The 27,775-nt window shown below is 32.3% G+C and overlaps 1 long non-coding RNA gene across 1 annotated transcript; it reads right to left on the reverse strand.

The window, feature by feature from the left end:
* Nucleotides 1-17,235: 17,235 nt before the first annotated feature.
* On the reverse strand, nucleotides 17,236-18,165 carry LOC150036042 (uncharacterized). Its single transcript, XR_016529804.1, has 2 exons — nucleotides 17,604-18,165; nucleotides 17,236-17,501 (listed from the first exon to the last, which is right to left on the reverse strand). It is a non-coding gene; the product is annotated as an uncharacterized LOC150036042 (long non-coding RNA).
* Between the last annotated feature and the right edge of the window lie 9,610 nt (nucleotides 18,166-27,775).

The following is a 27,775-nucleotide window of genomic DNA, read 5'->3' on the forward strand; positions in this document are numbered from 1 at the left end:
CTCCTACCTTTAAGGGTAGGCCTTTCATTAGTATGAGTGAGAGTGGCTAGATTGCAAACTTAACCTGTCTACCTTTTTGGGGACTTGTCTGATTTGGGAGCTAGGAACTCAATTCACGAGATGGAATTCACTTCTTTCCCAAAGCAAGGATAAGTAGAGAGATTTCTCCCTTAAAGGTTAATTTCGGGGCTTGAACATAGTGGCCACAATTTCTCTTTGGAAGAGAAGACTCAGTCATAGTAGAACTATGACTTATGTTCATTAGAGGGATCAGTGGTACTTAAGGAGTTAGATGTAACTACAGGGGCATGACGATTATTGGTCGTCTGTGAAGGGTTGTCGCACTACTGATTGGTTAAGATGGGCATATAATATATCTGTAGTAAGAAGAGTTCAGCTGTCGGTCTTTATTGGAGTACCTGACAGTTAACGGATGGTGGATCCTGTGACTAAAGAGTTTAGTCAGTTATTCACGTACCGTTGGAGCTTCGAGCTACAGGTCCATAAGGTCCCCTTGATAGCTCAATGGATTCAATTGAGGATCAGTTCTTGATGTTGATTGGAAATGTTCAGATTGACAAGAGGTAATTCGATTATATATGATATGATCGGTATGATGTATGAGATGCATTTAGTGGAGGATTAATGTAAATGAGATTTACATTAAGTACCATGGAAAAGAAAAAGAGTTATGGTTTATATGTTTCATGAGATGAAATATTAAAATTATAGGTTATAAATATAGTATAATAAGTTGGTTATCATTTATATTTATAATAATATTAATTATTGGATAATTAAATTTTTTTCTCTAATAACCAATTGAGTGGGAAGTTATTGGTGGTTTCATGGTAACCATGAGATAAAAGGAAAATTATTTTCCTATTTTTAGTAAGTTTTTACAATGTTAAAATTTGTTTTTTGAGATTTTTTCTCTCTCGAAATCTCACGAAAGTTATCAAGTAAATAGGATTTACTAAGCGACAACTTGGAATGAGCTAAACGATCGTGTAGTGTTTGTAGGTGACAGACACGCAGCTAAGCGATGAGCTAAATGATCGCTTGGCTTTTGCTAGACGATCGCTTAGCTTTTGCTAGACGATCACTTAGCTTTTGCTAAACGATTGGGCATCAACCTATACGATAATTTCAACCTTCTCCCACTTGCTCAATTGTTTACACGATTGTTGTATTCTCCGTCTTCTGCCTCAAACCAAGTACACACAGAACCCACCCTTTGGATTCTCACACCGAGAATACCAAGGTAGCCTTCTTGGTGGTATCATACTCAACTCGACACCGTCAAGGATCTGTGGAGGTTTTTCGTGTTGTTGGGGTGTTTGTGATCGAGGCGATCATTGAGTTCGAGTGTGCGATGTTTGTGCAGTGTAGCGGTCGTGTTCGACGAGCATTCGAGGTTGCTGTGTTCGAGCGTTCGTGATCAAGGAGCTTGGCGATGGGTCTACAAATGTGTGTAGAGTTTCTCCTTGATTATTTTTAGTATCATGCTGTAATTTCTGTAATAAATGCATAACCTTATGTTTGTGTTTATGACTGTAATTTGTAAAATTCATATATAATTGTAATTTCGAATGATCTTTTTGCTGCTCATGGAAATCCTCGTGCACGATTTCCTTCACCTTTGATGGTCCCAAATTGAATGGGGATTGGAAAGACAAATATTCTTTTCAAAATAAATGGAATCCAAGACGGTATCAACATTTGACATTTCATGACTACAAGCTTGTTTCACAAAGGAGACCATCCACGAGAAGTTCAAGAAGAGTGACATCATTTTCTTCTCATATTTTAAAATTTTCTTACAAGGCTTTGATTTGGATTCAAGGACAAATCCTTCAAAGGATGAGAGGATGATATGAATCACACAACATCAAATTATCATTTATAAATATTTAATAATTTTGGTGTAAATTTAGTTGTTTCTGTTTTTATCCATTCTAAGCATGTTAAATAAGGTTAATTTTTTCATTTTATTAAATCTATAACGTGGCAAGTATTAGGGTTTTAGGAGGTTATATAAAGCCCGACCATTAGGTTGTAGGGGAGTTTTTTGGATATTGAATTTTGGGAATGACAATTTTCCTCTGTGTTGATGACGGAAATTCATCCCCAACCTTTTTGTAATTTTTGATATAGGATTGTATGCTTGAGCATTCAGGTAAGATTGATCAACTTGCTTGCAGAATGTTCAAATTGTGAATAGGGAAGTAGTTCTTCTTATCTCATGGTCTTTGATCAAAAGGTAACCCAATTTTAATTCTTCCCTTTGGATTGACGTTAATTGATTTAGGGGATTTTAGGATTTGTTGTTAGGGGTTCAACAATTTTGGGTTCCTAATTTTAAATTTCTAGGGTTTTCATATCATCAAGTTTGGCAATATTTCAAATTGAAAAAAAAAATAGCCAGTAAAAGATTTAGCTATTTGAAGTATTATTTTTTATTATAAAGCCATCTTACCTTAAAAAAATAGTGGAAAAATACATAGAAAAAACCCTATAACTACAATAAAAGAATATACATATAGGAAATACTATAAAGATTTATAGAAGAAAAACCCTGAAGAAAAATGAATTGATGAGTTTCAAATCCTCCAAAATCCAAAAATCCATAATCAAAAGAGGTCTAACTCCATTAGAGGTTCCACTTTGGTAGGCCATTTGTCCCAAGGATTTGCACCTTAGACAATGAGCGGCTTCAGGTTCTGTATTCCAACCTTCAACCTTCTTCTTCTCTCTCAGAGATCTTGAAAATAGAGAGAAAGGAAAAGGCATAAGAAAGAGTTACTAATCTTGTCTTCTTTTTATTTCTAGTTTTTTTATAAGCATTTGATTTAGGTTTACTATTATTATCTTCTTTACTTTATCCTAGCTTCCTCCTTTTGTTCATCTTCTTCATTCACTTTCATTACTATAGTTTTATTTTAATAATAAAAACAAACAAAATATATGGGGATAAAAAAACATTAAAAGAGATTTAAAGTAAATATGCTTTGAGGGGAAGAAGAGAGTTTACCACTTTTGCTTAAAAAGTGTAGATTGTTCGAGAACAATGTTAAAAAAGATAGAGAGAACAACGAGTTTAAGAAACAAGGGAGAAATTAGAGCTGCAGAGGAAGAAAGAAAACATTTTGAGAACGAAAATATATTTGTTGTTATATAATTTAGTTTTATCTGTGGGTTAATTGGAGAAATAGCGATGTTTTAAAACTTAATTGAGTAAAAGGTGTTGTTTTCAAACTATTTAGGGAATAAGGGTTTTTTTTTTTGTCTTTATCTGAATATTATTTTATTCTTTTTTTTACCAGTCGCCTTGAATGTGTCTTTGAAGAGACACATTTAAATAATTAAATAAAAAAAAAAAAGCTAGCAGTTTGAATGCATCTTTTCAAAAGACATATTCAAATCACGTCAGACCACCTCATTGATCGTGCTAAAATTTTTTTAATTTTGTTGTTTTCTACTTCACTCTCCCCTTAAATTTTACCCATTTCCCCCCTTAATTCCTTCACCTTCTTCCTCCATTTTCTCCTTAACACCTGAGAAGCATTTTTTTCTTCCATCTTCTTCTCCCAAAAAGCCATCCTTTTAACATCTTTTTCATATTCCTCTCCCAAACTTGACAGTCATCTCAATTTCTACCATCTTCTTCACCTGTCCATATTATTATTTTATTTTAGTGTAATATTTTTTTGGTAAGTTGATATATTTTTGTTATTTAATAAAAAAATTAAGTTTCTCACAACCTTGTACTGGTTTTTTTATTATTATTTTGTTTACAGTTGATATTGTTTCGAAGAAAAATTCTACAAATGACCATTCAAAGGTTTTTTTTTGTACGGTGCAACATTTTTCTTTTAGTAAGTTGATATATTTTTGTTATTTAATAAAAAATTAAGTTTATCATGATTTTATATTGATTTTCTTTTATTTTATTGTTATTTAATAAAAAAATTAAGTTTATCATGATTTTATATTTATTTTATAGTGGATATTATTTCTGAGAAAAATTCTACAGTCAATCATTCAAAGGTTATATATATAGTTATCTACTTTTATTTGAAATGATGTATTGAAATTGAATGTTTGAATGTTATTGTTACTATTATTGTTGTTGATGTTGTTGTTGTTATGTTTACAGTTTATTTAGTCATTATCATTATTATCATGTCTATATAAGAGAATATTTATAACTGATTTCCAAAGTGAGGATGCATGCCTGTATAAGAAAATTTTATGATGCATGAAACATGATTCATTTAGAAAGTAATTTTAGTTTATTGCTCTCTTTCATATTAATATATTTTCATCATTTAATAGAAAATCATGTTTCCCATGATTTTGTACTGATATTTTTATTATTATTTTGTTTAAGGTGGATATTATTTTTTAAAAATGGTCTTTTATAAAATTAGGAAACCCGAAACCAAAAATAGGAAAGGAGAATGTCATCAAATCAGCATCCAAATATGATAATTAAGAAATTTTTTTGTTAAGAATTAAACACTAATTTAATAACACATACTTACCATTTTCAACCCATTATTCAAACAAACATTTTTTTAACAAATGAATTAATTGTGAACTTAGGTTCAAATGTTTGAAATGAATACAAACAAAAAGTTAAATATTTTTTTTTAATATAGTTGGCCTAATTAAATGCTCAAACAAAAATTACTAAATGTTTTAAATGGTCAAATTAAAATTTTATTTTGAGTGTAATACAATCTTGAATTTATTATGATATATTAATTTAAACTATAATTTTTTTTATTATGATATATTAGTTTAAATCATAAACTTTTTTAGTTCATCAATTTTAAATATAAACTTAAATAAGTATTCATTCCATAAAGATTCTATATCTAGTTTATAATGATATATTAAGCATATAGTATTAAATTTGGACATGCTAACATAGATGGAATATTAAATTTGGATATTTTTCTTCTTAAAATATACTTACATAGTCTATGATAGATATCATATTGCATTAGCCAAAATACAATGGACGTTGTGGGCTTTCTATGTTATATGCATGGAAACATTGTTAATGTGCCAAACGGTATAGAATATGATAGGCAACCATCTCTTCGTATAAACATGCATTGTTAAGTTGACTTCAACATATTAATTGATAGATTATATGATGTAGTATCCATAGATAGAGATGGGTAGAGGTAATATTTAGATATGGTAGTTGTGTAGTGAGATCTACTTTTTACATTCCTATCTCATTACGAAGTGAAGTTGATGTACGATTCATGATGAGCAACGCTCCATACCCTCCAAAAAATATATCCCAACCCAATGTCCCAAGTCCAATCTCAACGAGAGAAATTGAAACTATTATTGAGTTGAAAAGTCATAATGCGGAGGATGAGCCTTGTGATCCAACTATTGCCACAAACGATGAAGAAATTGAAATAGACGATGATGATATCGATCTAGATAAACTACTTGGCGAAATTTATGGTGTTCATGAAGTCCCTGAAACTTTTACTGAGATAGACCTGAACGACATAAACATTGTACTCGATTCAATGATAGAGGGCGACAATAATATGGGGTCTAATTCCTTGCTTAAGAGAATGATATTCAATTCGAAATTGAATTTAAAAAATGTAGTGAAGAGCTATTCAATCATTTGACATCAAAATTTTGAAGTCATTGAATAGAAGAAAATGGTATGGGATGTTAGATGTAAAAGATATGGCAACGGTTGCACATGGAGACTTTGTGCTGTCTGTCGTGAAAGACACAGAAAATTTGAAATTAACCAATATAATGGCCTCATTCCTGTGTGTATGCAAGACTAAATCAGAATAACAATCAATTGGACTCAAATCTAATTGCATTTGAGGTAAGCAGTGAAGGTAAAAAAATCCGGCTATTGATATCGAAACATTACAAGATATTATCTTGAAAAAATATGTCTATTCCATTAGTTATTGGAAAGTATGGGATGGAAGAAGGAAAACGATTGCTAAGATATTCAGAGACTTAATCGAATCATACAATTTGCTGCCTAGATGGATAAATACCTAACAAATCACAAACCTTGGTACAATTATCCATTAGAGGCTAAATGAGGTATATTGTGATGATAGGATTGTCATGTTTAATAGCGTGTTTTGGTCATTTTGACATGTTATTAAGGGTTTCAAGCACTACACACCGCTACTTCAAATTGATGAAACCCATTTGTACAAAAAGTATGAAGAAACATTATTGATATCTACCTAAGTCGATGCAAATGGTCACGTCTATCCAATTGCATACGCTATTGTACTGGAGGAAAGTGTTGATTCATGGGGCTGGTTCTTGAAAAATTTATGGGATCATGTGGTGCATGGAAGGGAGGGAATGTGTCTAATTTCATATGGACACAAAGGCATTATATCTGCCGCGAGAAATCCTAACAACAACTGGGCAGGAGTACACCACAGATTCTGCTTGCGACATGTGACGAGTAATTTTAACGACAAGTATAAGAATAGTATATTGAAGAGCTTGGTGTATACTGTACGATCAAAATTTCAAGTTCGAAAGTTTAATGGCTGTATGGTGGAACTTTAAACAGCAAACCCTAATTGCTTATGATTTTTTGCTTCCATAGATCCTAAGCAGTGGACATAGTCACATGATGATGGTCATCGTTATGGATGGCTAACCACGAATGTGGCTGAAAGTACGAATGTTGTTTTGAAAGGAGCCAAAAAACTACCCATTATTGTACTGGTCCAAACAACATTCTATCGAACTATCGCTTACACTACAAGAAATCTAACTTCTCTCGATGTCAAAATTCGTCGAGAAAGAGTGGAAAATGTATCGGGAGAGGTTTTCCCAACGAATAATGAGTCAGGAGTTTAGTTGGGAAAAATCCGTTGGGAGAGGAACTCCCGACGCACCTCCCGACACATGTGTAAGGCGTCAGGAGTTCAACTAACTGTCGACGCCTTATATACGGTGTCGGCAGTTGGGGAACTCCCGATGCCCTATACATGCATCGAGAGCTCCTCAACTAACTCTCGACACCATTTTCTATGCGTCGGGAGTTCCCAAACTCTTGACGATTGTTTCATGTGTCTGGAGTTCCAGAAATTTCGACGGTTTATTTGATGCGTCGAGAGTTACAAGAACTCCCGATGCAATAATGTATGTGTGGAGAGTTCCTTCATTAGTTGAAAATTGTCTATCAAATATTTTAAATTTATAGTTTGTAATTTTTAAAATTTGATCTGAATAACCTGTAAAACATAATTAACCAAATAAAGATTCACATAATAAATAAAACAACGAAAATGAAGTCCATACTATAACAAATAAATAAAAAATTACAATATCCTAAAATAAAATAAAGTCTATACTAGAACTTTATAAACATTCATATCACAAATACATAGAAGAAATAAAATGAAAACAACGTCTAGAACACGTCTGGAACACAGCATCTTCAACAATCGTCCCAGCTCATCTCCGAACAACATTCTACAATAAAACAAAAACATTCAAATGTCACAATCGGTAAACATCCACAACACGTTCAAATTTCATAAACAAAACATCCACAACACATTAGAACTTCGTAAACATTCATAAACACACAAGAACTCCAAGTTCAACGACAAGATGAGTGTAATGAAACTCTAGCCACCCCCACGACAAACATGGAACCTCCTGAACATCAAAAAACACACAAATATCATAAACAAGGACCAACACACATAAAACTCAAACTTTGTCCCCAAAATGGTTTAAACCAATCTCAACCCACCCCCACCACACATTAGAACTTCATAAACACACAAGAACTCCAAGTTCAATGACAAGACGAGTGTAATGAAACTCTACCCACCCCCCACGACAAACATGGAACCTCCCGAACATCAAAAAGTACAAAATATCATAAACAAGGACCAACACATATAAAACTCAAACTTTGTCCCCAAAATGGTTTAAACCAATCTCAACCCACCCCCCACAACACATTAGAACTTCATAAACATTCATAAACACACAAGAACTCCAAGTTCAATGACAAGACGAGTGTAATGAACCTCTACCCAGCCCCCACGACAAACATGGAACTTTCCGAATATCAAAAAACACATAAATATCATAAACAAGGACCAACACACATAAAACTCAAACTTTGTCCCCAAAATGGTTTAAACCAATCTCAACCCAACCCCCACAACACATTAGAACTTTATAAACATTCATAAACACACAAGAACTCCAAGTTCAATGACAAGACAAGTGTAATGAAACTCTACCCACCTTCCACGACAAACATGGAACCTCCCGAACATAAAAAAACACACAATAACTATAGGATAACACATCAAAAAATACACAAAACGACAAAAAGCACATCAAAATCTAGTTGTTTGACTACCATAACTACAGGATAGCCAACAATTATTTATCATAAAGCTACTTAAGACATAACTTCTTTTTTTATCTTACTTCGATGGATGTTTGCTAAGCACAGAAAAGTTTAGCGTATTTATTTGTTTTAAGATCTCTTTTCCATTCTTTACAACTGGAGGAGGTCTACGTTCAACTTTTCCATCATGTTGTCTACTTTAACGCCAACTATGATTCTCTGGAAGATAACGTCGATGTCCCATAAATGATATTTTCCCTCTTATCCCAAAGGACGAATTATCTTCTTTCATATTAGACATGCTTGATAACCTTTTGTACTCCACCCAGATAGGACACCGTACGCAGGGAAGTCATTAATCGTCCATAATAAGGTAGCATATAGTTGAAAAACTCACCAATAACAGAATCATAAGTTCACACACCAATTTTCCATAAGTCTTTCAACTCTTCAATCAACGGCTACAAGTAAACATCAATTTCCTTTCCAGGAGATTTTGGACCAGGTATGAGCAAAGACATGAAGAAGTTTGTTTCCTTCATGCATTTCCAAAGGGACAAATTATAAGGAATTATCACCATAGGCCACATACTATAAGAAGTGCTCATATTTCCAAATGATTGAACCCATCTGAAGCTAATCCCAAACGAACATTTCGGGGATATGAAGCGAAATGAGGAAATTCAAGTCGTCAGGAGACACCCTTTCTCTCGATGACCAAACTCCCGACGATCGATTTAGGCGTTGGGGGAACTCATTTTTCTTGTAGTGTTATTTCGCTACTCGTCGTGTAGAAATAGAGACTACTCTTGAATCTGGAGAGTGTTTCATAAGGTAAATTATTCACATCTTAGTTATCCCACATGTTCACACTAATTATTCTAAGTAATTGTTGTATATGTCATAGGTATGCGGTTAAGAAATTAACTCGTTGGGAACAACGTTCAACTAAACATGTCATTAACATATTTGACCATCGGACAGGGTTGTGACGTCATCATATCAATTAACCCAATAACACTAAAGGGTGGGACCAAACACCGAATAAAGTTAAGTGAAAGAACATGCATATGCAATAAGTGGCAGAGTTACGGAATCCCATGTTCTCACGCTATGGCTGTGTGTAGGTTAGACTACTTGTACTACATTGACGATTATTACAAATTTCCTACTTATCTAACCTATTATTCACCTCAATGCGAACCCATCCCTGATCGTCCTGATCCTAACTTCCCCATTATTTATCCGGACGAATCACGAATTAGAAAAATTGGCAGTCCGTGTACTTCTCGCATACAAAACGATATGGATTGGAAGGAATGTTATAAGACACGTTGCACAATTTGCAGACAAGAATGACATAATAGACGAAATTATCCCAATCAAGCTTGCGATTCAACTTAGTCCTTGGATTTCATTTTTTTATTTCTTGTCTCGTTCTTGTAACTTTTACTTTTGTAACTATAAACAATGAAGGGTGTATTTCTTATTGATTGTAATTGTTTTTATTTATTATAATCGCATTGATTTGTAGTAAATATTTAAGTTAAATTCAATCTTGTTTTTATGGGATCAAATGGATGATGATGTAGAACAGGGCCATACAATGAATCAATTTTGTACTTACAGCGCAACCATAGATCCGAAGTTGTTTGGGAAGACGAGCATGTTGATATTATGCATTATTGGCAATGGGAGGCTATTCTTCAAAGGTAGAAAGACCTAGGCCCTCGTATATTGAATTATCTACCAGCCGCAGGATTCTATGGAGTTTCCTGTATTAGATTTATACAACTAGACTGGCATTTGATAACAACATTAATGGAATGATGGTGATAGAAGACACACACTTTCCACATGTTACCTGGAGAGTGTGTGATTACACTACGATGTAGCTATCCAATTTGGACTCTCGATTAATGGAAGACCATTGATCAGGTTACTAAATTATGACTGGGAACAAATTTGGGCCATCCTTTTAGGTGTAACAACAAATGACGTTGTTTTTAAGGGAGGTCATCTTAGCTTGCCATGGTTAATTGATCAATTCAACAACTTTGCCAATATACTAGATAATGCAGATGAAGAGGAAACCCAAGGATATGCTCGAGCATATATTCTCAGATTGATTGAAGAATTGGTATTTCTCGAAAAATCCAATAGGAGGGTGCACCTAATGTATCTTCCTCTCTTAGTAGATTTTGATGTTGTTGGGACATACAGTTGGGGGGTTGGATGTCTTGCATGGTTATATAGGCAATTATGCAAGGGTGCAATTATAGATAGAAAAGATATTGCAGGCTCGCTTCTATTGCTATAGATTTGGGCATGAGATCAATTTCTTCTTTTAGAGCCTCGACGACTCCACCGATATGAGAACAACTTGGGGGGACAGACCACTTGCAGTATGATAAGCATTTTTACCTCATTATTGTTGTCTTCATTATGAAATACTAATAGCAAATATTCAACTTCTAATTGTCGTAGATGGAATGACAACTTTTCTGGAATCAAAACACCAACGCATTTTCTACTGCAGTATAGATACATATTAGATACGCATATGCCTAGTTGTGGAGTGGCATCATACAGATCGTGTGATGCGTCAATTTGGGACGTTGCAACAAATTCCTCAACCTTGTAATACAGACGCTTGACTTCATTGACACGATTTAAGAAGCAGGCATGAGCGAGACTGGATTGCATATTTGGCTCCTCAAATTTCAATTTGGGAAAATCGTCAAAATTTGGTTGTTGATGGACCACCTATTAACAATAGTGTAGATATTGGGCCTGGATATATTGAATGGTATTCCACTGTGAGTAGGCGATATATAACAAAAGCAGAAGCATCCTATCACTTGTTGGTATGAGTTTATTATTTACTAGCTATGAAGCACATATACTTCATATGAGGCAGAGAATCAGTATCAGATACGTATCGGATACCGATACTTCCAGATACTTCCTAGATACGTATCTGACACGTGATTTGACGTATCTATACTTTTAAGATATTTTTCAGATACGTATCTGACACGCGATTTAACGTATCTATTTCTATGCGTATTTTTTTTTTTAAGAAAAAAGACAAGTAACTCATTTAATCTTTCCCAATCTAAAATTAGGCAATCTATTTAAAAAGCTCACTACTTGAGTATGAAACTATAAGGAAAAAAAAATAATGGACCAAACCCTAGACTAGAATCATCTAATCTCCATCTTCGAATTTGAGTGCCCACAAAATTCACCAAAATATAAACCATTTTGATATTTTCAACAATAAGTTTTTCATTTATCTTCATACTTTTCTCTCTAATATTCTTCTTTACAATATGAGTCACTTTTCTATTGTATTTTATTAACTATTGTACTTCAACATCTTAGATGTTACTTTTTTTGTATTATATTTCAGTGTTTGTATTATATTTTGTGCTATTGTTATTAACTTGTATGCTAAATTTATCTATATCCTAGATTTTTTTAAAGAAAAAAATGTATCTTAAACGTATTAGTATCCTCGTTTTTTAGAAATATATATATAAAAAAAAATGACGTATTCTTAGACATATCTGTATCTTAGTTTTTTAGAAATTGATGAATCGTCGTATCCAATCGTATCTGTATCGTGTAGCCGTATTTGTATCTGTGCTTCATAGTTTACTAGGATTGTTTAATTTTATTGCTTAATTGCATACTAAAATAATTTTTAAATCCATTAACTTGTTATTAAATTCTTTTTCAGGCCGGTTTACAATTATGACATTATCTGCTATAAGGGCCTTGCATAGACTCGCCTCTATGTATCGAGTGTGATATTTCAATGGTGATGTTCCAATGGAAAAACAAGGTGATCCAACAAGACATCATGATGTTCCTATTCGACCTAATGTTTAGAATGAATATCCAGTAACTCCACTCAATCATTTTACACGTAGTTCCATGATGCCTTATTCCTCAACATTTGAATTTTTTCTAATAACCCTTAGTACGCTAAGTATAGAAGAAGGGAAAACTTCACATGTCTGTCCAGATGTCCATGATTAGTACGTGACATATCAACATTGTGGTGAGGCTATACACTTTACAGAGGAGGGCCAACCATCAAATGTAAGAGGTTGTGGCCATCGTGGATACTATGTAACTCAACATGATCGATCTAGGCGTAATAGAGGATCTTTTTCTGGTCATGAATAAAGAAAATTACACTTATAATCAAATTCAAATTAAAAAAATGCACATTAACCTTGAATATTATTAAATGTGTCTGTTCAGAAGACGTATTCATCGTTTCTTTTCTTTTTTATTTCATTATTTGAATATGTCTCTTCAAGAGACGCATTCAAAGCAACGGGTAAAAAAAGAATAAAATAATGTTGAATGCATCTCTTAAAGAGATGCCTTCAAATAAAGACAAAAGTACCCCTTTCCATAAGGGGTTGTTTGGATTGAGGTTTTCTCAATGCCCAAAAATTAAGGATGCCTGGGAATTATATATTTGGGAATAAAATTACTGGGAATCAATGATGACTATGTTTGGTTGTGCATAGGAAAACAATGTCTAGGAATAGTATGTGTGGAAATTAAAGATAACTATGTTTAGTTGTGTATGAAATGTTATCAACTTTTCATGGAAATAAGTAATACATGTGTTTTGTGTTGCATAGGAATTTTATTAGATCACCAAAGTAAATGTTATTTTTGTTTAAATTGTGTGATCACTTTCAAAATTTTGTGCAATTATAAAGCATATAACTAATAAAAAAAACTTGTCTTAATTGATTTTAAATAATTAATTTGTGTAGTTTTATTTTTATTATGCAATTATTAAAAACAACCTTAAGTCGCTACACTATATTTTATTCCAAAAATCAAATATAACCAATATCAAAGTATAAATACTAAACATAGACAAAATAAGCATTTATATGATGGTAAGAAGAGGAAAAAGAAGTGAAAATGGTGGTAGGAAGGGGAAGAAGAAGTGAAAACCCATACTTCTCAATGGGTATGTAATTCCTTCATTTGTGTGGCTAAAAGATGCTTAGAAAAATCCGAGATAAATAAATAAAGCCCACCAACTAAACATGGACTTTGTAAGTCCATTCCCATTCCCACCCTCTTTTCCCTCCAACCAAACAACCCATAAATAGTTTAAAAACAACCACTTTTACCTAATTAAGTTCTAAACATCCATATTTAAATTAACCTTTTATTTATTATTATTATCTTTTCTTTTATAAGGAAAAAGAAGAAAAAGAAGATGTGATGTGTCATCACATCACCCTTTTCTTTTTCTTGTTATTATATATATATATTTTTTAATATATATATATATATATGTGTGTGTGTGTGTGTGTGTAAGTGAGGATTTGGAAATTGTCAAGTGTGATGTTTAAATTTTTTATGGCAATAACAATCATGGCAATGACATATTGAGAACTGTCATGAAACCCACCCTTTCCTTTTTAATTTTTCTATTTCAAATTAATGTAGTTTATGTTAATTTTCAGTTTTAGGTTTCTTTTTTCTTCATGTTAATTTTCAGTTTTAGGTTTCTTTTTTCTTCATCTTTTGTTTTTAATTTCAGTTTACTTATTTAGTTTTTCTTTCGTGAGGAGGTTTATTTAGATTTTTAGGTTACATACTTTATATTTTGTATTTGTTCATGTGAATATTTCTCTTTTTATTTTAAGATCTACATTTAACTATCTTATTTATTTCTTTTAAGTTAATGACATTTATTATCTTGATATTTTATGATATTCATATTATGCATAAAATACATTAAACTAATCTTTTTAACCCTTATTTGTATTTTTTTCCTAAAATAATGGCCAGCACAAAATCTAAAAAAATTGTGAGTTCGATTTTCTAGAATTTATGAGGTAAGAAGTCAACTCTTTGCGAGTCCATGGTTGATCTCTCATATGTTTTTCATTAAAACTTTAAAATGCTCTTTTATGACATTTTAATTCGTTATTAGGCTTCTTAAGTTATTCTCATTATATTTATTTTATTATCATTGTTGTTTTGTTGTTATTATTATCATCATCATCGTCGTCGTCGTCATCATTATATTTTTCTTTTATAATATTCTAATCAAAGCATTTTTTTAATTTTTAATTTTATATTTTCATAATGTTTTCTTATATAATGTTTTGCTTTAAAAAAAAAAAAAAAAAAACTTATTTCTTCAATTAAAAAAAAATATATTTGCAAAGTCTCTTAAATTGTACCTTTGGTTTTTTCTAAAACCTTTTTTCAAAAATCAATATATTATTTTGAAGTTTTCTATCTTTTAAACAATTTTGACCATTTTTCTTATAAAAAAAAAAATCCCACTATGGAATCTAGAAATATCTCGGAGTCTGTTTTTTCTGGATTCTTGAGGCAAGTAATCACATCTTTGGAGTCTGAGATTTGATTATAAGAAAAATGAATTTAATTAATTTTTTCTTTAAAAAAAATCATTTTATTAAAAGGTTACTCCTATAACAAATTGTTAGAAATTATATAATTTCTCACATTCTTGAGGTAAGAAATTTTTCCTCAACTCCAACGTAGCCCAATCGATGGAGTTTTTTCTACTTATTTTATGAATCATTACTTCAAATATTAGAGTAACGAGGGGTAACATAAGACATTTGTCTTAAAAAAATTTTGTTCAAAGAATTTCTTTAAAAAAATATTTTCAATTCAAGATTTTAAATTTTGGCCATCATTTTCTAAAGGGGTGTTGTGGGGTGCTAACACCTTCCTCATACACAAACGACTTCCGAACTCAACTTTAGTTTCACAAACCATTTTTAGTATTATTTTATTAAAATATTATTTACTTTATTTCGGTGTCCAATCACACTGTAAAAAGAATTGATGTCGATCCCTTTTTACTTTAAAGTTAATTCTTTTTTAGGACGTTGACCGCTCTACATCGTCACAAGCACGACACCAATATCTTAACTCTCAAAATAACACTTAAAATGTTCAAGTGCCACCTTCACTATTAAAAACAACCTAAGAACTACCCAAGAAGTATCTAAGGGGTCGTTTGGTTTAAGGTTTTAAAGATGTCCAGAAATTAAGCATGCCTAGGAATAAAAAAAAAACCTGGGAATAAGATTGCTAGGAATTAAGGATGACTGTTTAATTGTACAAGAGAATGTTATCAAAATTTTACGGTAAAAAATTAGGTTTGTATTTTATTTATAAAATTAATTATGGACATTTCTATAAAGTTTTAATAGATTAATTGATAAACAATAAATTCAATTCAAAGTTTTAGGCAAAATTAATTAATTAATTATCAAATAATAATATTGATTAAATGATTAATTACAAATATTTGTAAAATGAGTTGTTTATAATTAAAGTTACTTGATTACATGATTTTATGTTTCAAATTAATGTATTTACATTATATGAAGTATTAATTAATAAACAATCCAAATCAATTTTGAAAAATAAATATAACATTTTGTGATTAAAAAATAATAAATTATAATTAATCAATGATAAACAATTATAATTATTAAAAAACAATCTCATAAAATATTAATAATATTGATAATTAATTAACTATATATATAATTTATGGTTTATTATATAACTAATTAATTAACTACTAATATGGAGTAATTCAATTCAAAATATTATAATTTAAAATTTAATATAGTTTTCTAAATTATAAATTTAATATTCATATATTAATTAATTTTAATAATATAAAATGAAAAAAAAAATCATATATTAAAACGGGAGAGAGAGTGGGCATCAAGAAAATCCATACTTTTGATTGGTATCATCTATGAGTATAAGAAATGCATGAAAATAGTTTATTCTCATACTTAAAGCTTCAAAACTTGTACTAAACAAGGGGATGTTCTCATACCCATTCCCACCCTTATTTCCATCCCAATTCCCTCACTCCAAACTGCCCCTAAATGAACCTTCACTCTCAAACCAATGTAAAAAATACCTAATAAGTATCCACAAGCATATTTATCTCCCAAAACAACCTAAATAGTTCATAAAAGTCTACTTTAATATCAAAATAAATTATAAGGTTTCTAAAAAGTGTGTATATGATACCTTAACTCTCAAAACAACAATTAAAATGTTCAATTGTCACTTTCACTATCAAAATCAACCTAAAAAATGTCTAAATTCTCAAAACATAAAAAAAATTTAAAAAGTATTCAAGAGATAATTTGACTCTCAAAACAACCTAAATAGTTCATAAAAGTCAATCTGATTATCAAAACAAATTATAAAGTTTTTAAAAAGCGTGTATTGGATATCTTAACTCTCAAAATAACACTTAAAATGCTAGAGTGTCATTTTCACTATCAAAACAACCTAAAAAAATATATAAAAGGTTTCTAAATGACACCTTCACTCTCAAACCAATCTAAAAAGTACCAAAAAGAATTAAAGATCTAATTTGACTAACAAAACAACTTGAATAGTTCATAAGAGTCAATTTGATTCTCAGAACCAATTATAAAGTTTCTGAAAAGTGTGTATGTGATACTTTAAATCTCGAAACAACCTAAAAATTTCAAGATGACAATTTCACTTTTGAAACCAACTAAAAAAGTACCTAAAAAGTGTCTAAATTCTCAAAACAACATAAAAAAATTCTTAAAAGGTGTTCAAGAGATAATTTAACTCCCAAAACATGCTAAATAGTTCACAATTCATATGAGTCACCTTGATTCTCAACACATACTATAAATTAATTCCAACATTGAATCTAGTCGAAGCAATGACCTAAAAATACAATATTTCTACATCAAGAAACTCATATTGGGTAAAATAAATTTACATCAAATGTAAAATGGGTATTCATAAATCAACCAAGTTCAAATGAAACACAAATTTGAATGAAATATTCACAAATTACGAATGAGAACGAAGATAAATTTGAATGATATATGCTTAAACAGCATAACATTGGTCCAAAATCTCAAGAGATATTGAAGTAATTATCTAACACAACTTTCAAAATAGTTTTGGAGACTTACAAATATTACCCAACACTTTCTTGAACTCCTAGGAATCACCTTAATAACCCCAAATATAGAACCTGACCTCCAAACATTAGGAGTAAAACAAATTTAGACCAAATATGGTATTCACAAATCAAAAAAAAAAAAACCCAAATAAAATTAGACCTAAGAGAACTCACCCAAGAAAATTAGAGGGAGGAGACATGAAGGGCGATGACGTGAGGCTGGAACGATGACGAAGTGAGGCTTTCAGCGAGAAGTTTAGGTGGTGTGGAATGAAGATGTAAAAAATGACAATGGAAAGTGAATGAAAGGGAAAATGGAGGGGAGGAGAGAAAAGGGAATGGCGGCGACAACAACAATAGAAGGAGGTTGTTGGCGAGAAGTTTAGGTGGTGGTAGGAAAGAGATGAAGAAAGGACAAAAAAAGAAATGAAGGAAAAAGAGAGGAGTCGAAAAACAGGGGGAAGAAAGGGAGAAAAATATCGGTAAAAACTTTTGAAAATTTTAATTATTTTTATCAAGCAACTTGGTGTGGGCAAAAACTAACAGTAATAGAATTCTAAATTTCTGGATTTTGCCCACTGTAACTGCGTCAACATAAATTTTTATTTATGCCCACACAATGTACATTGGCAGAAATTCAAAATAATTTGTTCCCTAAGCCCATCCAAAATTTTGCCCACATACATGTTTGTCTCGGCAAAAATGAGGATATTCCCACGCATGAACAATGCGTCGGAAGAAATTAGATCTACCTTCGTTTTTCGTTGTGTTAGCAGCAAAAGTCGTTGGCACAGCAAAAAATTCTTGTAGTGCCTTATGGACTCTAAATTTCCCCCAAGATGAATTGTCTTTAATTAGGGCTCCTTGAATTGGATCTCAAAAGTCATGGTCCACATAAACTCAACTTGAATAATGGCCCACGTGACTTTCATGACATGCCAAGTCACTTTTTCGGTTAGTTTTCTCTTTATATGGCCATATGATTATGTTGGATAAAAAACAACATGCACGATGGAAGTAATTGATCAATAACGCCCTAATTACATTAAAAAACTAGGATTAAGCATGCAAAAGAGTTAGAAATACAACCTTTGTAGTTTTCACAAGAATCTTCCTCTCCGTGAGCAATCGGCACCACCAATGAAAAATCCTCGATATTCTCTGGTCTAAGAACACGATTGTGGGACTGAATTTTTAGTGAAAGATAGGGAATTTCACTAAATAATTTGGAGAGTAAAAAAGATTCTATGGAAGATTATGTTTTAAAATTCAAGGAAGCATTAGTCTTTTTCATTTGAAAATCAAAAACTATTTATAAACAAAAAAAACATGCAAAAACTCTTCTTGCATGACCTCCACCCCAAACTCCACTAGTATGGAAAAAATAGGTGTAAAGCTTTGCATGAAACACTTCAAATCCCACTTAGTTAGTGGGAAAATCCAACAATTGGATTTTTCCACTGACTAATTTTTTATTAAAATAAATTTATAATAAATCATTTTCTTTTGACAAAATAGGAAATACGTTTTTTATATTTTAGAAATTATTTAATTCAAATAATTTTAATTAAATAAAATAAATAATTTAATATCACATATTAAATTGTCTTTGACACCTAATTTTGATTATTCACATTAATCAATTTAAAACACTTTCATGCTAATATTTTATTTAATATCTTATATAAAATATACTCCAAAAAAATTAATTATTTAATTGTAAATTATATCTCATATAAAAATACATTTTTTCCTAAAGACCGAATTTGAACATTTCAAGTTCTCACTTCACCTAGTTCTTCAATTTTGTCCATAGTGACTTACCAAGGAGGCTTAATAGATCTACAAATCGTGGGCTCCAACGATCCGAGACTAAACGATCAAACTCTTCAACCTAGTTAATCAACATTCGTTAACTAACAAGATTGTCCACTATAGCCTATAGTTTCACTCCCCTCACTGTAGATATATTTTGTGTCCATTTGATATAATCGTCATCGATAAGTTGATCCTTCACAGGTTGTTCGTAACTTTAACTAGGTCAATTACCGTTTTACCCCTGAGTTACATATTTTCTCCTTAAGTACCACTGTCCCTCTAATGAACAATTGATTTAGGATCTTAATCACTAAATCCATTCTCTCCCAAGCCTGCGAGAGGATGAGGCTACCTGTTCAAGACCCGAGATCAGTCCTTAGGGAAAAACCTTTCTTTTATCCCTAAAATGGGAATGAGTGAATTCCACCTTGTAAATTCTATGTCTCCAGCTATCTACGCGGTCTTATCCCTGAAACGGGAGGCATATTGAGCAGCGCTGCTAAGCTTTCCCTCACCTATGCAGATCAAGAGACAATCCTGCATAAACAACGGTTCATAGACAACTTAGGATTCGGATCATGTTATCTAGGTCATCAAGAAGTGAAATTAATCAGTATTAATAGTAAACAGTGATCACACGTAACCGTGATTATTTCGTGGTCAGTCTTACACAATCTTATCGTGTAGAATACCCTCACTCATATGTTTCTAAATGAACGAACTGATCACATCGTTTATGACACTTTACAACATTTGTAACAATCATAAAGCAAGGTCGTAAATAGTATCTCTAGAAATAGGTACCCAACCTAATCCAAGTACTATAGACTGTTTAGGCTATTTTACTTGAACTTGATCTAGTTTATGTCTCCACATAAAGTCCAACTATTCATAACAATAACCAAGGGTTTGTAGTTTATTGGATTTAGAGTTATTAAACAATCAATTCATTTTCAATTAACAACATTTGTCTTAATAAACTTCATATATATTTACCGTTTACAAACTCGAGTTTTAAGACATACAACCCAACAGATTATGCAATGTCTAAGCCCCTAGAAGGGGCTTAAAATAATAAAATAACTCATTAAGAGTTGGAGCTTTGGTTAAGAGTTATTGGGTATCCATTTCATAAATTTTGTACATTTAAAAATTTATGGATATATTTAATCATATATCACTTTAATCGACCAATTAACAACCAAATAATATAAGTATTTCAACATGATTTATTCATTTTGATTATCATAATATATTAACTAAATATTCTTGTTGGGTTTTATATCCTAAGCTTGTGGTTTGTAAATAAAATATTTATTGATATTTAATAAAATAAATTGTTAGTTTATTTTATATTTACTTTTTCATATTTAATCTAATAAAGCAAAGTACCAGGTTATTGTATAAAACCTCGAATAGTATGTAGTTGACATACGGGTGAATGATGTTCAAGTAGTAACCTAAAGTATCTGTAATACATGGATAAAGATGGGTGTCTTATCCTGGTGACACTATGAATATGACTCAATTTATAATTGTTACAAATGATTTAATCCAAATCGTTCACGTGGAGACATGTGAGTTAGGTATCCTATACAAAGAGTTTGCATAAGACTGGATTGTGAAATAATTAATTTCTCTTTGTAAATCTGTTAATTAAATAGATTAATATTTCATAGGATGATCATAACTCGATCTTAATCCTTAGTGAGTTATGAACTTCTGACAATGAGGGTTTGTCCTTTGATTTGCATGGGTGAGAATGGCCCAAGCCGACGACTCTTTCAGCCTTTCATTTTGGGGACTTGACCAAATAGGGAGTTGGGAATGTAATTTATGTTGGGATTGGTGTCCTAATTCTCCCCGAGTCTCGTTGTTTTGTAAAGATACACATCGTTTAATGAATAAAATAAGTGTTATTTAATTCTGGCATTTACTCATATCTAATAAAAAAAAGCTCATTGGTTATCTTATGTGAACTTAAGCATGTATATGTGATATACAAGTGGATCATGCCTTAAGTGATAACCTAAATAGGTCTGTAGTATAAGGATTAAGGTGAGATACTTGATCTTGGTGACACTATGGATACAACCCGCTTTGTAGAGATTTGCAAGTGTTGTAAACTACTATAAATGGTAGACCCTAACCATTCATATGGAGACATGCTAGCGGGGGTGTCATATACAAAGAGTTTGTATAAGACCTGAAGCACGAGATGATTAGACTTTGTATATAACGTCGTTGATACTAGAGACTTACATCTCACCAAAACGAACATAGGTGACACGATCTCAATCCTGAGTGTTTTGGGAACTCCTGCCTTTGAGGGCGGTCCTTTGATTAGTATGGGTGAGAGTGGCCAGATTACCAACTCAACATGCCTACCTTTTTGGGGACTTGTCTAATATGGGAGTTGGAACTCAATCCCCAAGATGGAATTCACTCCTTTCCCGAAGCAGGGATAAGTAGAGAGATTTCTCCCTTAAGGGTTGATTCCGGGGCTTGAACATAGTGGCCACGACTTCTCTTTGGAAGAAAAGACTCAGTCATAGTAGGACCATGACTTATGTTCATTAGAGGGATCAATGGTACTTAAGAAGACAGATGTAACTACAGGAGCATAACGGTTAATTGCCCAGCTGTACTTACGAGTGATATGTGAAAGGTTGTCGCACTGCTAATTGGTTAAGATGGACACATAATATATCTGTGGTAAGAAGAGTTCAACTGTTGGTCTTTAGTGAAGTATCTGGCAGTTAACGGATGGTGGATCTCGTGACTAAAGAGTTTAGTCAGTTATTCACGTACTATTGGAGCTTCGAGCTACAGGTCCATAAGGTCCCCTTAGTAGCTCAATGGATTCATTTGAGGATCAGTTCTTGGTGTTGATTTGAAATGTTCAAATTGACAAGAGGTATTTTGATTATATATGATATAATTGATATAATGTGCGAGATACATCTAGTGGAGGATTGATGTAAATGAGATTTACATTAAGTACCATGGAATAGAAAAAGAACTATGGTTTATATGTTTCATGAGATGAAATATTAAAACTATAGGTTATAAATATAGTATGATAAGTTGGTTATCATTTATATTTATAATAATATTAATTATTGGATAATTAATTATTTTTCTTTAATAACCAAAGTAGTGGGTGGTTATTGGATTCATGGTAACCGTGAGTTTAATAAGAAAGTGGTTTTCCTATTTTGAAAAGAAGTCTTACAAAAGGTTGATAAAAGCTTTTGAAATTTCTCTCGGCAAAAAGGGATCTCACAGTAGTCATCAAGTAAATACGAATTTACCAAACGATCGTGTAGTGGCGAGCTAAACGATCATGCAGTGGCGCGCTAAACAATCGTGCAGTATTTACTAAACGATCGTATAGTTTTGCTAGACAATCGCTTGCCCAAAGTAAACAATTGTGTAGTGTCTGTAGGCGACAGACCGAGCTAAACAATGAGCTAAACGATCGCATAACTTTTGCTAGACGATCACTTAGCTTTATCTAAACGATTGGGCATCGACCTATACAATAGGTCTCCGCCATCTCCCACTTGCCCAGTCATGTACGCGATTGGTGTTTCCTCCTCCGTCTGCCTCATACCAAGTCCAAACAGAGCCCACCCTCTGGATTCTCACACTGAGAATACCAAGGTAGCCTCGTTGGTGGTGTCAGACTCAACTCGACACCGTCGAGGTTTTCTGGAGGCCGTGCTGTTGCTGAGGAGTTCGTGGCCGAGGCGATCATTGAGGACGAGCACGAAGTGTTCATTGCTGTGTTGCGGTCGTGTAGATCGAGCGTTCAAAGTTGCTATTGTTCGAGCGATTGTGCATAATGGAGCGTGGAGACGCATCTGCAATTGTTCGTGCAGTTTTTCCCTTTGTGCATTTGAGTTTTTCATGTTGTAATTTCTATATGAATTGTATAACCGCTTGTTTGAAGTCAACTATAAATGCATTGTTCATTCATGATTGTGATTTGGAATTATCTTTCTTCCGTTGCTTATGGAAATCTCAAATTTGATTTCCTTCAATTTAACAAAATAAAATTCACTTCTTTCTGTATAAGAAAAATAGATGAGTAGTTCTCTTAAGTGCTGATTTTCAAAACATGAACAATGGGGCCCCACTCTTTCACTAGCTTGAGAGGGACTTGGTTTTTTTATTATAGTATAAACAAATTATTCATCAGAGGATCGGTGGTACTTAAGGATACAACGGTAATACAGGGGTAAAACGTGTTGGATTGTATGTCCTAAAACTCGCAGTTTTATAATGTTAAACATATTATATTATCAATAAAGATGTTATTGATATTTATTCAATAAAACTCTTGTTGAATATGTAAATTGCATTCGTAAAGATTAAATCCAATGAACTAAAGATCCATGGCTATTATATGAATACTTGAACTTTATGTGGCAACATAAAAATGGATCAAGTTCGAGTAAATAGCCAAAACGGTCTATAGTATATGAATAAAGTTGGGTGCCTTATTATGGTAACACTATCGGATGCAACCCACTCTATAGTTGTTACAATTTGTTGTAAAGTGCTACAAACGAATTGATCTTGATTTGTTCATGTAGTGACATGAGGAGCGGGGGTGTCCTATGCAATGAGTTTGCATAAGATCGAACCAAGGAATAAGTCACTCTTACTTTATAACGTTGTTTACTATTTCAGACTGACTATTTCAAAGCAATGACCTAGGTAACTTGACCTTAATCTTGAGCTAACTATGAACTCCTATTTATTTGGGATTATCCTTAGATTTGCATAGGTGAGGGTTGGCTTAATAGTGACGACTCAATAAGACTACCATTTCAAGGGTAAAATCAGGTAGATAGCTGGGGACAAAGATTGCAAGACAGAATTCACTCCTACCCGCTTTTAGGGATAGTAGAGAGGTTGTTCCCTTAAGTGCTAACTCCGGGTCTTGAACAATGGGCCTCATCCTCTCATTAGCCCGAGAGGGACTCGGTTTAGTGATTAGATCACAAACCAATTATTTATTAGAGGATCAGTGGGACTTAAGGGGCAAGATATAATCTCGGGGGTAAAACAGCTTTTGACCCAGCTATTATGAACAACTAGTGAAGAGTTAACTTACTAGTCATGGTTATATCGAGTGAACACAACATATCTATAGTGAGAGGAATGCAACTACTAGGCATTAGTGGAGTGACCTGGTAGTTAACGGATGACGGTTAATTAGGTTAAAGGGTTTAGCCGGTTAATCTCGGATCGTTAGAGCCCATGATCAATAGGTCCATGAGGTCCCCCTACTAGCTCATATCGGACTAAATCTTAGAATAGTGTGACAAACGAATTTGAAGTGTTCGAATTTAATTTTTGAAGCAAAGCGTTAAATATATAAGATATATTTAACCTAATGTTTAATTGTGAATTAAACATAAAGAGAGAAAATAGGAGATACTTAAATGAGATTTAAATATCAAGATTATGAGTAGGGGTTCATATTAATTAGGATTAATGTTGGATTTGATATTAAATTAAATTAATTAAATTGTTTAATTAATTATTTAATCTTAATTATATTTTAAAATTAATTAATTAATATTAATTGAATTTTAAAATTAATTATTCAATGTTAATTTAATTTTAAAATCAATTATTTAACATTAACTTAATTTTAAAATTAATTATATTTAAAAATTAAATGGAATTTATAAAAGTTGCAATAAAAGTCAAGATTGTTGACTAGATAAAAAATGCAATGCAAGTCAAAATATTGACTTTTAACTTTGAAAGTCAAAAAGTCAAAATTGTTGACTTTGGACTTTGAGAGTCAAACTTTGACCTTTTACCAAGTTAGTGGAAAGATCCAATAATTGTGAGTGGGAAATTCCAACATTTGCATTGCTAAGTGTTGTTTTCATTTGAAGACATTTGCCTCACTAATCCCACTTTGAGTTAGCGGATTTTTTTGTGTCAAATTCTCATCAAACTCCAAGTTGCATGTTTTGCATAAAATGACCTATAAAAAGAAGAGTTTTATGATTTTTAGCACTTTTGGCCAAGTGGATTTTTATGAGATTATTTGAAAATCTCAAACATATTTTCTTACAAAAATCCTTAACCTTTTCCCCTCTAAATTAGTCACCCACCGGATCTCACCATCCCATTCTAAGGCTGGAGAATAGTCAGGAAGACTCTCGTGGTGGTCTACGAACCGTTTGTGAGGAGATTGAAGTGAATTTGGAGAAGATTTAAGACTACAAAGGTTGTATATCTTCTATCCCTTTGTTCTTAACTTAATGACATGTTTATTATTTGAAATTAACATAATTAAAGTACTTTAGATCTATTTTTCTTCTATTGCGCATGTGTTCGTTCCACTAAAACATACATTTGACCCACCTATAATTATGAACAACTTGTGAATGATCAACTTACGTGTAGTGATTATACGTATGGACACAACATTTTCTACAGTGCATAAGAGTGCAAATATGGGTCTATAGTAGTTTGTTCCATAGTTAATGAATGGAGGTTAATTAACTAAAGAGTTTAATTACTTAAATCTCGAGTCATTGAAAATTATAATCTGTAGGTTCATAAGGTCCCCTTACTAACTCATAACAGATTAACAAGGATCAAGGCACTAAAAGTATAATTTTAAAATTAATTTAGGAAAAAATATGTTTAATGTATCATATACAATTAATATAGAATGTAATGTACGTAGATACATTACTATATAGTTAATTATCAATATAATTTATATTTAAACTATATAATATGGGAGAATTAATGTTTTTTAATATGATTCAAATAATAAATGAATATATAGGTTAAGAGAGAAATTGGCATTGAATATAATGATTCAAACTTTTATTTAATTAAATATTTATATTAATTAATCATTTCTTTAACATTGTATCAATTAACATTTTTTTTAATTAATGTTTAATTAATTTATTTATAAGTTCATTAACTAAATGAAGTCTCATTTCTTAAATTAGAGTGGGGTAGCAATAACCAACCATAAGACAGACAATACAACGTTCAAAAAGAGAAAAGGTTCTCTCTGAGGGTTAGGTTTTCATATTTCTTTCTCTCAACACAAGAATCATAGAGAAAAGTTCTCTTAGTTCATATTTTTATCTAAAAGAAAATGAAAACAAAGAACGATCACACGCTTTGGCTGGGATTTGGTCCCTCACTTCTAATATGCTCATCTTCCAATCTGCCTTTATGTATTTATTTTTCCAACCCTTTATATGTGCTCCCTATAGAGGTAATTTTATAAGAAATTGGAATTGCTTAAATTAGCACAATTAGTTTAGAAATGATGGTCGAGTCGAGATTATGAGGAAGAAAGAATCACGAGGATTAAGAAAATTAGTTAATAATTGGAATCAGTACAAGAAAATTGACCTTGTTGAATGAGAAATTTTGGACCAATCACAAGTTGCCACGTCATTTACTAAATTAATGATGAAATTCCAAATCATAACCGGATTCTCTTGCACGCACGCCTGCTCGACCGGATCCGACCCGAGCGCTCGCCTCCCTCCGATTCATGCGACCCAATTCGAAGCTGCCCGCACGCCTCTCGCCTGTGTGCCTGCTCTGCCTCTGTCGACCCAACCCGCACTTCCGTTGACTACCCCAGCGTGCGTTGACCAGCCGGTCCAGACGGTCTGGACCGGTCCATTTGACTTGGTTGAGCCGGTTTGACCGATTCAGCTTGGTTTTTGGTGTTTTCAAGCCGGTTCGAGTGATTTCTGAGTGGTTCCTAATGGTTCAAAGTGTTTAAAGCCGGTTCAGGGAAACTGGTTGCTGAATTTTGTAATAAATTAGTTATTTGTTTGTATTTAATGCCAAAATCGGTCCACTTTAGTTCTTTGATTATGTGTGCATATAGTATGCCATATAGTTTTAAATCCCACCATAGGAAAAGCATGTGACATACATTTGTTATATCTTATAAGTGTTATTAAATATATACTATGTATGCTTAGTTTTAATATAAATGTTATATTAAAGCATGTTTGATTGAAGGATGCATGTTATAGATGAATGCTCTAGGGTTATAATTGTTATAATTTATTTTATAATTGTTATAAAATAACCTAGACTTCTAAAATCTATAACAAAGATAAGATGCATGTTCATTTAGGGTTAACCATCGAGCAATCCCAATTTTCATAGAAAATAGGTCGATATCTTGTAAAACCGAAGTTACAAGAAAACTCACCGGGCAAGATCTTGGCAAAAAGTCAGATAAGATGACTAAGGTTGAAGGTTTTTAAGTTGACAATTCACGGAACACCTACTACCTGGAGATCGAGCCAGCGTCTGAGTTAGGTTAAACCGGTTTTATGAGCATGCGTGAGCGGTGTGAGGTAATAAAATTTTTTTATCACCTAGACATCGTAGGTTAAAAATCAAGTATAAAAGATATACTCGGATAAATCACCTAGACTTAGGATATGTTTTAGTTAGCCGAAATGTATTGCTAAGTATTTTATACCCTAACCATCTAG

Source organism: Benincasa hispida, chromosome 5, assembly GCF_027475165.1.
Source record: "Benincasa hispida cultivar pf3 chromosome 5, pf3_genome.v1.1, whole genome shotgun sequence".
Lineage (NCBI taxonomy): Eukaryota > Viridiplantae > Streptophyta > Magnoliopsida > Cucurbitales > Cucurbitaceae > Benincasa > Benincasa hispida.